Raw genomic sequence first — 15,722 nt, forward strand, 5'->3', positions numbered from 1 at the left:
TGGTGCAGTCTCCCCGACCGCCTGTGCTGGGTGTTCCGGGGGTGGCCCTTGCCTGTTGCGTGTGCCCTTATGTTATAGTCGATCCTCGACTGTTGTTGGCAAATCAATGGGTGAGATCGACTCTCGGGCTCAATGGCTCTCGGGACTGGCCACGCCCCCAGGGTAGGAGCTGCTGTGTGGGGGCTGATCCCTCACGCGGGGTTTGCGCCCGTGAGACAGTGTGTCCGTTGAGACCACCTGTTGTGCGCGCCGTTTGTGGGGCTGGTTGGGCGGTGTTCTGTTGAGGTCTGACCCCAGACTCCAGGTGCGTTGGTTCTAGGGCACCTTAGGAGGGGCTTCCGTGTAAGCCAAGGTCGGCCACTGCCTGTGACCAGCCCAGGGCTACTCTGTGGAAGCTACAAAGCGATCCATGGTTGGTTGCTGCCTGAACTGGACCCGAAGGCATGTGAGAGAGGCAATGTGACAATCTGAGGTCAACTGCCACCGGGACCAGGCCTGGGCCAGCTCAGCACAAAGGTCAGGGCACTCCCAGGCCTGAGGCTGCCTGCCGGCTGCCCGTGGTGCTCAGAAGCTGAAAGAACCTCAGGTACTATGCGAGCCGGGTGAGGCGGGGCCCCAGGGAGTCCCCAGAGTGGGGCGAGCCGGGCGAGGCGGGGCCCCAGGGAGTCCCCAGAGTGGGGCGAGCTGGGTGAGGCGGGGCCCCAGGGAGTCCCCAGAGTGGGGCGAGTAGTGTTCCCCAGGTTGGTGCAGATCAGATTTGGTGTCGATGTTGAGCCTGTGGCTACTCACAAACGTCTCCGATCGCAACGAGGCCAGCTGCCACCTGCCTCGGGCCTGAGATTTGTCTAAGAAATACCGCAGCCCCAGCCGGGGCTGGTTGCCCACCGCTGGCAGTGTCTTGGGGGGTTCAAGAGTCAAGGCCTGTTGACTGCTGCGAAGGAGCCTTCCACTGAGAGCACAGGGTAGGGCCGGTTGCCCAGCAATGGCAGCGAGTGAGTCGGGTGGGCCAGGGTCTCAGAGAGTCACCGGGTTGGAGTGAGTGGAGCTCACCAGGCCAATCAAATTCAGATTTGGCTGTGATGGTGGGGAAGGCTCAGTGCATGCAAGATGGTTCCTCCCTGCAGGCCACACCGTAGGAGGGCTTCCACAGGGACAATGGTAGCTGTCCCTCCAGCCCTTGCCCTGATGCTACAAAACTCGGTCTTTTCCTGTATGTCTCTTGTGCCTCCCGAGCTGCTGTCCCTCTGCCAGGACCCAGGGCGAGTGCCTGTGAGCAAGTGATTCTATGCACAGACCCCTTAAGGGGACATCTGAGTTTCCAGCTGCATTCCCTCTCACCAGGACAGCTGGAGTCTCCATTGATTTTCACAGCCAGATGTTGTGGGCACTTCCTGGCACTGGAGCGAGCCCTGGGCTGAGGAGCCTGGTAGGGACTAGGGCCCCCATCTCCTCTGGGGTCTCTCCACACCCAAGATATCTTTCCCAATGCTCAACTGCCACATGCAATTGTGAGACCAGCTGTTTTGTATCTCTGCCCCTCCTACCAGTCTTGAGGCGGTCTCCTCTTTATATCCCTAGTTATAGGATTTCTGTTCAGCTAGTCTTCATATGATTCTCCAGGTTGATTGTTCTATGATTTAGTTTTCATTTTAATGTGGTCATGGGAAGAGGCAAGCACAGTATTTCCCCACTCTGCCATCTTGATCAGAACACTTATTTGCTATACTTCTACATCATGGGAAAAATAGTTTTGAAATAGGGTTGTGTCAAAGTGCACTTTGCACATATCCAATACATAATTTCGACTTTGAAATTTTATACTCTGGAGGAATTGACTTGCAAGAATCCAAAGACAAATTGTCATATCACTTAAATCCAAAGTTGAAATGGCAATTTTAAAAAACAATAAATTGATGAAATATTAAGGAAGCCCAAAAGCTGAGGGCCAATGTTCATCAATGTAGATCCATCTTTCCCTAACAAAAGAAAAAGAACATATTTTGTGATATTTTTGATATATTTTAAATTTATAAAACATTTTTTCTATTCTAGATAGATAGATAGATATAAATAGATAGATAGATAGAGATCGATCTAGCTAGATAGATAGGTATTCTAATATATACAAGTCCCTTGTCAGGATGTAAATAAATTCAACCATGGACTTTACCCTCATGAATGAAAGAGGAGATAGCAAGGAAGTATACAGAGCCTACTAATTATAATGCAAGGTAAAGAATAATATGGGCCATAGATGTGTCTTTCCGAGGATGAAAAAACTGTCAGCTTGAGGGAATTAAGAGAAGCTTCATGGGAAAAAAAATCTTTAAAATGAGTAGAATTTTAAAATGCAGAAATTGAAGCATTTCCCTCACATCTGTCTTCACACCTTCGGTGCCAGCAGTGGAGCGTGGGGAGGACCCCGGAGAAGGTGCCCCCCGCCCTGCATGAGTTTCCTCTCTCGTGCGGCGATCGGCCCTGGGCGTGTACCGCTCCTGCCCAGCAGCATGCCGGACTGGCGGCAGGACGCCGAGGGTGCGCACGGGGCGGGGTTCACATCTGCGGAATCGGTGACTACAGAACGAACACCCGTGGCGTTCGCGAACATCCCTAACGGATGCCGTGGATTCCAAAAGGTCGAATGGTGGGTAGGGACAGGCGCTCGCGTGCGAGGGAGCGGAGGGCGCGGGTGTCAGAAGCCGAAAGGCCCAAGGCGGGAAGTAGCTGTGTGGACACGGAGGGACCAGAGAGGGGACCGTTTCAGGTGAGGAACGTCACAGAGGAGCGTTTCTCAGAGCTGGGCAAGTTTGGACTCTCTCAGACCATACGAACTGTTGGTTGAGTGGTGCGTTTATGTGACCGTTAATTTCACCAATTCCTAACAACCCTCGAATGGCTTTTACGTTACTTGAGCTTCAAGCGTATGGTATTTTTAACCCTCGGAAGTTATAATTTTTAAGTTCCTAATGATAAAAAATAATGTACAAAGAAGATATAGAAGCACGAAGACAGAGGATATACAGTGGATGTGTTCGTTGCTGAAATGATACCATTAAAAAAAAAAAGACAACTAACAAACCCGGGGATAACTGTCCCTCGTCGGACCAGACTATTCAGTGTGCACAGACGGACACATCGAGGCGGCTCGCACGGAACAGGCCACCTGCCCTCAGCGTTCAGCTGTTTCACCAAGGAAACGGGCAGTTGAAGGCAGAGCCCAAGGGGGCGGGGCCAGCACCGGCTGCAGCTGAGCTGTCCTCCGGCAGCCGGCCGAGCAGATCCGATGTCCCCGTAAGTGGTGACAGGATGGCACCACGTGGGAGGTCCTGGGTCCTTCTTATCTGACATTAACCAGGCTCACGTCAGGCACGATTTCTTTGATGTTTTATCTGCAGATACGGGGGTGGGGGGGAGGGGGGTGTTAAAATGCAGACACACACTCACACACGCTCGCGTTCACAGAGCACACACGCCACACCCACATGCTTTCTAGGTCATCGCGGAAGCAAAAGAACCGTCAGCCCATTGGTTTTTTTATTTTTTATTTTAATCTCTTAAGGGCACAAAAAATGACAGGCACCCCCACTCAAGTACACACACATACACACACACTCACACGCGCGGACACACACCTCATCCCACACGATCACAGAAGAACCATCGCGCGTGAACTAGGCCCACCCGTTCAGAGCACAACAGAACAAGAACGGCAACAAAGCATTCACCCCTGAAAACGTGGAGGAAAACATTGCAGAGCGTCCCCGAAAAAGGGACAAAGGTTCCTGCCTTTATCCCCAGACGGTTGGTCACAATCTTCCTCAGGCCAAATAACATCTCGGTGTTGTTAGAATCTGTTACGTGACGATGGCAACGAGCCGACTGCGGAGTAGTAACCGCTGTTTCCACAGCCTGCACGCAGCGGCTCCCGGATGGAAGGACGGTACAGTGAGCGACAAGGCCCAGGTACCGTGGCCCAGCCACGGCTGCCCCCGACGCAGCCGGGTCCTCTGGGTCCCCCGCTTCTCACCGCTCTGTGGTTCGGGACAAACGGCTCGGCCTCCCTGACCCTGGAAAATAGGAAGACTCGTGCCTTCCTCAGGGGTTAGCGTGAGGATTAAGTGGGCGCTGCGCGTGGGAACACGTTGTAAAACGGAAAGCACTTTTCATGTGTGATCCGACGCATACACACAGCGACGCGTCGGCCAGAGAGAGAGAGGGGGGCGAAACTTAAATACGGCCGGTGCTGCGCGCGGGGTCACTTCCAGAAAATGGTTCTGAGGGAGAAAGTGCGAAGGTCGCAGACGGGGAGGAGGAAGAGGAAGGGCGACGTCCCAGGTGCTCAGGGAGGTGCTTCCACCCCCCGCGTGATGCTGCCGCACGGCGGCGGTGCCGCCGGGGACGCGACGGCCAGCATCCCTTCCCGGCCCCGGTCGTCGCGGATAACCAGGAAAGGGGCTGGGGATTTCAGACTGGAAAACAAAAAATGTCAATGGAAAGGAACTTGCAGTACGCTGAGTAAAATTAAGTGTGCTGCCTTTTCTGTAAGTCATGTTTAAAATGTGGGCTGTAGACAGTTCTGAATTCAGTAGTGGGATCTTCCGGCCTCATCCGGTGATGCTGGGAAATTAAGGCGAGAACCCTGGACTCCCGGGCTGGCTGCTGCTGGCTTTCCTTCGTCCACTCTGCTGACAGGTTCTGCGTTTGGGGGCTCACGGGGGGCTACTGCGGATGCTGGAAACCGTGCGTCGCCTGAGGCTCCTGTCTGGGCTCTTTTCTTTCCATTATTACCTCACTGCTTTCAAAACCCTCCATGCCTGTAGCAGAGCGAATTGACAGGGAACTCCTCCCCACCCTATTTTTGGACCCAGACATGAGGGTGCTGTGGGCAAAGAGGTCAAGCGATCAGTCAGGCTGGGCGTGAACGGCCAGGTGAGGCAATTGATGAGACAGAAACATAATCGGTGCAGATCCTTCCGCCTCGCTGCTGTTCTTCCGATCGCATATTGTTGTCTCAATTCTAGTTTATTTCTTACCAAAAATTATCCCAGGAATAGGGGTCCGACACACCAGTGTCAAAGACCCTTGGCAGAAAAGGCAGAGGGACTAGTTTCTGCTTTCAAGCGAATCTGGTCTCTGGTGACAACATTGGCCCCTCGCCCGAGCCCGTCGGGGCTGCAGAAGCCGCCTTCCTCTATGCCAGGGGCCATTCGAGATCTGTGGGACGTGGTCCTTGGGGTAAGAAAATAGTTCCGAAATCTGCTGGCTCCCTCAAGTGCTTGAGCCATTCCGACTGTTTCTCCCAGGAGCCCAAACCGTGTGCCCCTCCCACCCCGCTTCCCGCCCCTGGCCGGTCCGAGTTCGTGCGCCCCCAGGAGCACCGATTTCTGTGTGGATGTGTGGCCCACGGCGCACACACAGCTCTTTTGTCAGCCGCCCTGCCGGCTCCTTTCTGATCCCGGCACGCAGTGTGAAAGAGCACCCCTTATCAGACAGACGCAGGCGCTTCCCGGCGCCAGCCCGCGGGCTCCAGGGCGGCAGCGGCCGTCACGTGAGCACTTAGCGGAATGCTCAGCATGTGGCAGGTGGAAACTGGAAGGCAGCTTCGGTGGAGGCTGAGCCCGTTCACGCTTCGTTATCATCATCATCAGCAGCAGCATCAGCATCATCATCCCCAGATGACGGCTTAAGACCCTCACTAACAAGACGAATCGGTGCCTGTAACGGCATGCGAGGTGCGCCTCGCCAGACACCCCCACCTGTCTGCACACTTTTATAAGCTTAGAGTCCACCAGCCCCCACGCCGCCTCGCCCGACACGCGCACCCACGCTCACAGCCCACGCCCTCCCCCTCTGAAGCCCGGTGTCAAAGCCGTCTGCAGCCTCCGAGGGGACGTCTGTGTGCACAGGGGGAGCCTGGGAGGGGACCACCGTCAGCAGGCGGAAGACCCTCGAGGGCTGCGAGGCTGGTGGCGAGGGCGGCTCCTTCCGGGCGGTGTCGGGGACCCACCTAAGCATTTGCATTTCACTTCCTAAGTGAGCCTTGGAGTCCGCCAGCTACAGACTCTTTGGGGCAGAGAAGGAACGTGCGCAGTGGGAAGGCCGGTCTCACCGCTGCTGCCCTGAATTTCAGTTCTCCTCCTCGGTCAGTGCTAAGCGTCGAATCGTGTGCCCCCAGAATTCACATGTTGACATTCTCGTGCCCGGCATCCAGAATGTGACTTCGTTTGGAAATAGGGTGCTTGTAGATAAGATTAGTAAAGAGGCTTTACTGGGGTTGGGTGGCCCCTAGTCCAGTGTGACTGGTGTCCTTATAAATGGGGAGAATTTGGACACAGATGTGCAGGGAATACAGCTACGTGCAGAGTCACGTGGGAATCCCGCCAGGTGCTGAGCGTGCGTTTCAGCTGCACATCCTGGAGCTGAGGAAACAGGCGTGGGGGATTCGAAGATCCACCGGGTCCACTGTAAAGCGGACTGGCGGCGACGCGCTCCGAGCCCCCGGCCTGGGTGCCGGCGGGGCTTTCCCGGCTCCTGGAATCAGCGTCAGCTCAGGGTCCCTGCTCCCGAGGAGTCGCTTTTCTCCTGCCACTGCTAAGATTTCCTCTTTCTCTTGGGGTTTCCATGATAGGGCTGCAGTGAGCATCATGGATGGGAAATGCAAGGGGACCCTAGAGGTCCGTCCTCTGCTGTCCACGTGGACGGCTGTCACTGCGGGCCCTCCCTGTGACACGGGGGACGTTAATGGATGACAAGCACAGTGGCTTTTAGAGAGAGAATTTCTCTCTGTCTTGGCGTTATTCCTCCTCCTCCAGGTCTCACCCACCTGCGTGGCCCCATACTCTCCGCAGGCAGGGACTACGATGTCAGGTGTGCAAGAGCGAAGCGTACTCCGGGATTTGGGGACGCTTTCGTGCCACGGCAAGCTTGGCTCCGTGGGGACAAACCCGTGCGGTCACACTGGTTCTAGTGCTCAGAGAGCCCCAGGCTTGAATTAACGCTCTGCTGTCGCTGTCCGTCAGGAAATTCTTAATAATTTTTGAGCCAGGGGCTCCACATTTTTGTTTACATTGAGCCCTGAAAATTATGCTGACTATTCACAGGTAACATATGTGAAACTAGCTGACCTTGTTGAAAATGCTCGTTTCCTTATTTACTTCCTTTCACTGGTTTAAAAAACACACAGTGAAGAACAGATTCTGTGCCGTGAGTCCCAGGCCCCTTTCCCAAAGCAAAACGAACCAACTCAGTGTTCAGCCCCCTGCTCTCCTCCTCAAAGATGTAGTTGTTCCCTCTTAAAAACACTGTTTTTTCTCTTTTTTTTCCCCTATGATCTATTTTCTATATCTAACCTGGAAAGGTGTACCAAGACTCTTGCAGGAAGACCTTGCCTCCCAAGCTTCTGTGTCTCGGAGACTTATAGTCACAGCACACGCAAACAGGGCGATCCCAGGCTTGGGCAGACAGCCCCGCTGTGAGCCGTGGGACCCAGGGGTCATTAGTCGTAAACAGAAAATAGGCAGCAAAGCCTCAGACACAGGGGAGTCAAGGTTACTAAGCTAAGATGCATGATAAGGCTTCACCACCAAGGACGGAGGCTGTTGGGAGGGGCACATGGTTATGGCTGGAAGAGCTGAGCAGTGAGCAGGAGGGTCCCGGAGGGCCTGTACGGGTCAGGGCACAGACGTTGCGCATAGTGACAAGCAGCCCCCGCTTTCCAACACTTTAGCACAAAGAGTTCTTAATTCCTCACTCACAGCATGCCTGCAGTGGGGGAGGTGGGGGCCGCTCCTTGCTGTGGGAGGCTCTCAGGCTCCCAAACTGTTGGCTCAGGTGCCACCTCAAAGTTGCCTGTCATGATGTCAGTGGGCAGGCACGTTCTGGATGGTTCCATCCTAACAAGTAGATGGTCCAGTCTCGAAGCTACACATGTCACTTGTGCTTGCATCTCATTGGCTACAGCTAGTCACATGGCCCTGTTCTTGTGCTTGCATTCTCATTGGCCATAGCTAGTCACATGGCCCTATCCAGAAAAAGCAAATCTCCCAGTCATTCAGAATGTGCAGGACCCGAAGCATGTGGCAAGCACATTGATGACCCTCACAGAGCCTAAAATATGCTTTTTGTTCACTCGATTATTTTGACCAGCCATCCATTCATTCGCCCGTTTCCCCAGGAGTCCATTTAACGGTCATTTACCATACACAAGCCGTGCCAAATCCTGCTGCAGTCATCAGCGCTTCTGCGCTCAAAGAGCTCACGTCTATTGGGGGAGCTACCAGGACCTTGTGAAAAGGGGGACCGTGACCTGTGTGTCACAAGTGTCAGGCATATCGCGCTGGCAATATATTATGGGAGTTTAGAGGGAGCCACTATTTTCACATGAGGCAACCAAAGGATGCTCCCTAGAGGAGGTGGCATTGGAGCTGCACGTTAAGAACTATGCAGTTGTGATAAGCAGATGAGGAGGAGGATGGGGAGGGCATTCCCGACGTTGGGGACAGCCCGAACGAAAGCTAGAGGCTGGGAAACATAAGACAGTTCAGCTGCAGAAGGAACACGGGTAATTTACAGCAACTTACGGAAGAGGTTGAATGCTGCTGAGAGCAGAGGAACTGTAATTGGAGCAGCGCTTACGGAAAAGTAGTTCACGTCTGTCCGTACACAAGGTGGATTAGAATAGATGGAGCGAGTAGGGTGGAGATGGGGACCCAACGCCCGCGAGGAGGCGGTTGCAGCAGCCCAGACGCGAGGCGAGAAACACCTGCTAACACAGGTGGCGTGGGAGCTGGGGCAAGGACGAGGCACGCGCCGTCGGGGGGGAGTCGCTGAGACTGGCGGTGGCGGGAGGGGAAGAGAGGAGAGCGAGCAGGTAGCACCCGTGGGGGCCACGGCCAGCCTGGGGCCAGGCCCTGGGCGTGCACTGCCCTCCTCGCCGTTACAAGGCAGACGCAGTCACAGGTAATGCTGAGGCTTCGCAACCAAATGACCGTTAGCAAGGCGATCACCTGTATTAACAGTTAGGGAGTTATATTTGGGTTCTCCAGAGATGCGGGCCCAAGAGGAGATGGATATAAATAGAGATGGACAGACGAGACAGAGATCGATTTAGAGACAGTGAGAGGGAGGTAGAGCTAGAAATAGATAGATACGGGCACAGATGTGGCTATAGATGTAGACGTGATACAGGTGTGATGTTCAGTATTTTCACCGGAAGCATCTTTGCCGTAGACGTCTTTGTTACCAGCATTTTTGTCGCATCACTCATTGGCCATAACATCATGAAAAATGAAACAGGGGAATTAAAAAGGACATAACAAAATTAAAAAGTCTATTGCAGAATATAAACTATTTGAATCCGTTTGAAATGTGTGCAGGTTCACGGCAACACTGTGCAAACGACCGACTTCGTTTTGTGGGTGGCACCTAAGCGCTTGTCTCCCTTCTAGGGGACACGTGGGTTCCACTCCGTGCCCTCCCAGAGGGCCCTCGGCCTCGCTTTCCCCTCCCTCATAGTGGGTTTCAAATAAGCAACCGATGGGGCGAATCATCATCATCCGAAGGAAACGCTCACTGTTTGAAGCCTGCCGCGTCTGTCCGTCTCTGCGCAGAGCACCGCGAGGGCCGGCTGCGGGCCAGGCATGAGCTAAAAACGGGGTAACCGTGGGAACTTTGTCAGGAGAGAAGTGAAACCAAACACATAAAAATAGTCTCATTTCGTCAACCGGTTTTTAATCTTTTTTTACAGCAAAATTGTCTTGCAGCCAATTCGTTACATGGTGAAAACGTTTGCAGCAAAAATGCTTATGGCAAAGATATCTATATATATTGTATTTATATAATCTATATTACATATGTATTATATATATGTGTGTATATATATATATATATATACTTAGAACCCAAATATATGAAGATAAATGATGATTGATAGATAGATGATAGATAGATAGATAGAGACAGAGATAGATAGAAAGAAATGAAGGGACTTATTATGAGGAAGTGGCTCACGTGATTACGGAAGCCGAGAAGTCCTATGATCTGACACCTGCAAGGTGGAAGCCCGGGAAAGTCAGGGGTGTGTGTGATTCCAGTCCGGGGGGGACCCCTCCTCCCCCGCCTTTCTGCTCCAGTCGAGCCCTCCGTGAGCTGAGTGCTGTCCCCACACCGTGAGGACAGTCTATTTACTCAGTCCACTGCTTCAATGTCCATCTCGTTCAGAAACACCTCACAGACACACCCAGGAATAACGCTTAATCTGGGCAGTGTTTAATACTGTGAGTCAAGTTGCCCCATAAAATTAACCTCCGTAGGACACTAGCATCTCCTGAGCTGAGAAGGGGTAGAGATAAAGGCCTTTGCTGAGGGGAGGTCCCTGAGGGATAAGCTATGCAGATGGCTCGCTGTCACCTGCTCAGCTGCGTCTTAATCCTGATGGCTCCCTCATAATCGTGTAGGTCAGAGCTACTTGGAGTGGGGTCTGGGGACCCACAGCGTGTTACTAGTATCTGCAGGTTCCCCTGGGGCCAAGCTTCGTGTTCTGTCCGGATCCTTGCGTGGTTTGTGGGCACAGTAAAGTCTGAGCTGCAACGACGTCTTCATCGGCGCAGGCCGCCATAACAAGATACCGTAGACTGGTGACTTAAACCAGAGACGCCTATGTCTCATAGTTCTGGAGGGCGGAAGTTCAAGGTCAAGGTGCCAGCCAATGCAGTTCCTGGTGAGACCTTCCTTCCTGGTTTTCAGATGGATGTTTCTCGCTTTGTCTTCACGTGGCCTTTTTTTTTTTTTTTTTTTTTTTTTGGTGCATGCACATGGGAGGTTGGGGAAGAGAGAGATTTTACTCTCCTTATAAGAGCCTTGTCAGTTTAGAACCCCACTTTTATGACCTCATTTAACCTCTACCCCAAATACAGTCCCATTGGGGTTAAGGCCTCGACATGTGAACTGGGGTAGGGCACCGGCATTCGCTCCATGGCACGTGGCGTGGGTGGTGAGCAGCGGCGTTCCCCTTCTGGTCCGCTGTTTCTTCAGGGACCTCGTGGAAGTATAAGTGAGAGTCCCAAAGGGAGGGGCCCCTGAAGATGAACCGCCCGCCCCCCCCGAAATTGACAAGTACTAAACACATTTTAAAAAATAGCTGATATAAGAGCATGCAAGTCACTACTTGAAAGTCTCGAATTTCTAAGTCTTTCTCCATTTGCGGTGACCAACTTTTGGACTCCTTCGGAGGCTGGGTTAAGTTAGCGTTCCTGTGACCTGTGGCACTGTGGGGGGAAGCAGCCATCGTCTGTCCTAGGTCAAGCACCTCTAGAAGTTTCCTGTAGGGGTCCAGGCACTTGTGACCATTTAAATCACTTTTCCCCAGCATGGGACGACTACCTATACTAAATAACATGATCCACCAGAGGCTGGAAAAAGCATTACATTTTGTTCTTCTCCTGTATAATTTATTTCCATTAAAAACTTTTAAGGTGGCCTAAGGTGCCTCCTTGCTTTTTGCTGATGTAATCTTGCACACAAGGTGACTACTGCGTATTTAAGAAGGGGGGTCTCCAAAACAGCACTTCTCCATCTTGTCATCGACGTCAGCATCGCCGTGGGCTTGAGTTCTGGGTCATTGTCTTCTCTTCCTGAGAAACGTGTAACGCCAACAGCTCCATTTCCTGTACATACTGTTATTTCTTCGCAAAACCCGAAACCCAATTGATCCCTCCTTTGCCAGGGCCCAAATCGTCTCGTCGCATCTAACGTATTTAGGGTTTTGGCGTCTTGAAATGTCGCATATTCTTCCGTGCAGGAAAGACCTTAGAAAGAGACCTTTGTGAGGCGGGAAGATCAGGAGGACGCCATCGTGATCACCTGGGCCCACTCTGGACACGTAGCTGCTCTTCACCTCTGAAGTTGTTCGTGGGCCGGGGGCGGGGGTAACAGATTGTTCAGTTGGACAGTGAGTGACGTGTGTGATGAGCGTATCGGAATCCACTCTGTTTCAGAGACCTATAGCCACTGCCTCTCGGTCAAGACAAGTGGGCGAGTCACCTCACGTGGGGGCTTCTGTCACTGTCAGAGATTCAGGGCACAGTCGGTCTCTCACTCGATGGCAGTAAGGGTCTAGAAAATCATGGAAAGGCTTTTAAGTCCACCCTCCCCCGCCCCCAGGTAGTGTACCGTTGCCTCTAGAATCTGCCACCAAATGGAAGAGCAGGGGTCTCCATTCAGACCGTGCGAGGCCTGTGGTTAGACAGCTGAGGCGGGGCAGGGGAGGACTCTGCCGCTCCATGTCTTTGTTTAGGCAACACAGGAATTAGCTACTTTTTTCTTCCTGCTGCCGTGAAAGCATCACGCGGAATGAATGGGAGAAGACAGACCATCCCCACTTGGAGGCTCAATTACCTTCATCCTTGTCCCTCCACGAGGCCAGCCCTACCTGTGGCACGCTCACACCAACTGCGAGGTGGAGTTTGGGGCTTAAACACTTCCCTGTTAGGCCCAATGTCCCCAAAAGCTGTCCAGCCCTCCTTCTGACCCGGTTCCACACCGCGGGGCTGGGGCGTGGCTTACCGCCTCAGCGGGCGGGTCTCGAGGCTCAGCGCGCAGGTCTTCTGTCCACGTCCACCCAGGCATGCCGGGGGCCGACGAGGAGTCCCGCTCCACCCTGTGGCCTGTGGACGCGGGCTCCGAGCTGGAGCCTCCCGGGTCCGCCCTCCGGGGCTCCCTGCCTGATTCTCTGGGGCGCTGCCGTTTTTAAACATCCATGTTTTCTGACATTTGAGCAGAGACATATGTAATCTGTTATTTTTAAAGCTCTGGACACTTTTTTTTTTCCTTTTTCATATATTGTGAAACAAAGCTAAATATGGATTTCAAACAGTCGAGTCTTTTTAAAATTCTCATATTTCTCCAGGGCCACAGCACGAGGCTGTGAAAACGTCTGTGCGTCTCACGCTGTTCAGACCTTGGTCGTGGTCGTTGGTGCGGGCGCTGTGGGCGCTGTGGCGGATGGCGGGGAGGCGGTGGCGGGGGGAGATGGTGGGGAGACGGGGGGGCGCGGGCCGTTCTCCTCCGCACGGAGGTGCTGCGGGTCCCAGCGGAAGGGCCCACACCACTCCCTGCGGCTGCTGGGCGATTCCGGCGTCAGATCCCCGCCTGGCGGTTTCTGAGCAGGGGGCGGTCAGACCCTTGAAAGACGGCGGTGGCGAGAGGCCCCCAGCCCTAAGCCGCTGAGGTCGTCGGGGGCACCTGGGCCAAACAGACGCCAAAAACGCAAGAAGGGAGCCACCGCCACGACCCGAAGGCTCTCCGAGATGAGATTCTTTATATAAACTTATGGCGCTTGATCCTCACAAAGATTATTTTTAAAAAACGCGAGAATCGAATACTCGGCCTCATTTCGCGTGGAGCACCTGTGAACCCAGGTCTCGGGCAGGGGGCGTGACGTCCCCAAAGTCACTCGGCTGGCAGGAGGCGAAGTGGGGTTTCCAGCCCGGGTTGCCGAAGGCGGTCCCGGACAGCCATGCTATCCAGTGCCCAGAGTCGTCCGTTCCTGAAGGAGAAAACTCCATCCTGGTCCCGCGAGGCCTCGCAGCCGATTCTCATGAATTACGACCGAACAGAATCGGAGCCGGCACAGCGGCCCCCGCCCCGCGCCCCGCCGGCCCCGGCTTCCTTTCCATCACCTCCTGGTTTCGCCGCAGCGAGGCGTCGGGTTATAGGATTGGTCACATTTACAACTCGAAGATGCATTCAAGGGACCGAATTATTGTGCTGCAGTGCAAGCTACCTAGGGGCTACAGGGGCCGCTGTCGCACCGGGCTGCGCGAGCTGACGGGCCCCAGAGCATGTTGCTCTGTCGGTCGCCACCGGCTCCTGCGTGTCGTGCCCTGTTTCTGCTTTTTTGTTGGCATCTGGCTTCTCTCTCGGGCCTTGAGGTCACTGTCGTTTCCCCCTAGTTTGACCTACTTCCTTTATCACCTGCAATCCCTAAACGCCTCTGTCCCCAGATAAGAACCTTTGGACCTTGGCTCTCGGTGTCATCTTGGCTTCAGGGTAAACCTCGCTGCTCGTAACCATCGTGGTCTTCACCAGCAGCCACACGGGTAACCGGTGTTCTTCCTGTTCGTACACTCGACGGACTCATTCCTGCCTTTACATCTTCCCATCCTTTACTCCCGAGTAGTCCACATCCGGATTGATTTTGCTCTCAAACTTCCCAAACCTCCGTTTCAGACATAGTCACGATCCCCCCAAAGATGTTCACATCCTACGCCACAGATCCTGGGAATGTGTCACCTTGCACGGCAACAGGACTTTACGGCTGTGATTAAATTAAGGATCTTGGTGTGAAGAGATTGTCCCAGATGAGCCGGGTGAGCCCAGTGTACTCACGGGGACTTCGTAAGAGAAAAGTAAGAGGGTCAAAGCCAAAAAAATACACGGCACTGGGATCAGAGGCTGGAGTGGTGGCTTTGAGGCAGAGGAAGGGGCCACGAGTCGAGGAAGGCAGGCGCCCCCAGCACCTGGGGAAGGCAGGGAGGAGGCAAGCAGGTTCTCTCCTGGAGCTTCCAGAAGGAGCTCAACCCCGCTGACCCCTGGATTCTAGGCTCCTGACCTCCAGAGCTGTGAGAGAATACATTCGCACTGTTTCGAGTCACTACGGTGGTGGTAACTCGCCACGGCAGCGATGGAAAACTAGTACCAACCCTCAGCGTTTTTGCAGAATTTTTTCCAGCAAACCCTGACCGACGGCACGCTGGCTCTGAGGGCGGGCGGAGGGCATGGGGGCGCCGGTGCGCCAGGAGTTGGAGGACAGTGGTCCAGTCGGGACAGGTTCAGTGACAGCGGCGTGATAAAGATGTCCCGTGGCATCCCGTCCAGCTCTCCCCGCACCCCGCCCCGCGACACCGGCAGCCGCGGGCTCCTCTCGGAAATCAGGGTGGAGGCTCCGCGGTTCAGTTACCTGGTTGTGAGTCGGCAGACGCCTGCGTAGAGCTTGCTGTGATCTGGTCGTTCTCCCACGCCCGTCACCGATGCCGTCGATCATTATTCCAACGCCGTGACGGCGTAGTAGGATCAACCCCACTTGAGAGATGAGGAAACTGAGCCTCGGAGAACTTACCCGGGCTTGTGTGGAGCAAAGCCAGGATGCACGTTCCGGCTCCCAGGGGTCCTAACCTGCGCCGCGTCCCCGGGGAGCTGGGCATTGCATGCCTTTAGCCAAAGGCGACTGAAACCTAGGTTCTCACTCCACGCATTCGCCCCACCGAAACAGCACCCCGCCGGGCTGGACGTTTGTGAAAATGCAGAACGACAAAGTCGTCCCCACCCACGGAGCCTCATCGGAATAGGAAGGGGCCAGCGAGCCAGGGGCCGAGGTGACCCTGTGACACGTCGAGAAGACCCCGGAAGCACAGACACCCCCCCTCCCTGAGGGGGTTCTTGGGGGGACAGGGGGCACGTCCTGCGTGATTGACGCGGCCGCCGGTGACGGAGCGTCCACCGAGCCCGCGCCCGGGCTCAGAGAGCCGTGTCCAGGACGGAAGCGGCAGCACCCGGGGGCGGCCGCGTTCGAGACGCCGAATTCGCTTGCGGGACGTGCGGCCGCGGAGGAAGAAGCCGGCCGGCCGCGTGGAGGGGCGCGGGTCAGGCCAAGCGCTCGAGGACGGCTGCTCCCAGCCGCAGCGTTTCCACTCGCGACGCCGCTAGTGCCGGTGACAAAACCACAC

At 54.5% G+C, this 15,722-nt stretch overlaps 1 protein-coding gene across 1 annotated transcript in view; it reads left to right on the plus strand.

The window, feature by feature from the left end:
• Positions 1-15,722, plus strand: part of DSCAM (DS cell adhesion molecule) — a 510,406-nt gene that overhangs the window by 357,799 nt on the left and 136,885 nt on the right. The window lies entirely within an intron of this gene.

Source organism: Rousettus aegyptiacus, unplaced genomic scaffold (genome assembly GCF_014176215.1).
Source record: "Rousettus aegyptiacus isolate mRouAeg1 unplaced genomic scaffold, mRouAeg1.p scaffold_m13_p_4, whole genome shotgun sequence".
NCBI classification, from domain to species: domain Eukaryota; kingdom Metazoa; phylum Chordata; class Mammalia; order Chiroptera; family Pteropodidae; genus Rousettus; species Rousettus aegyptiacus.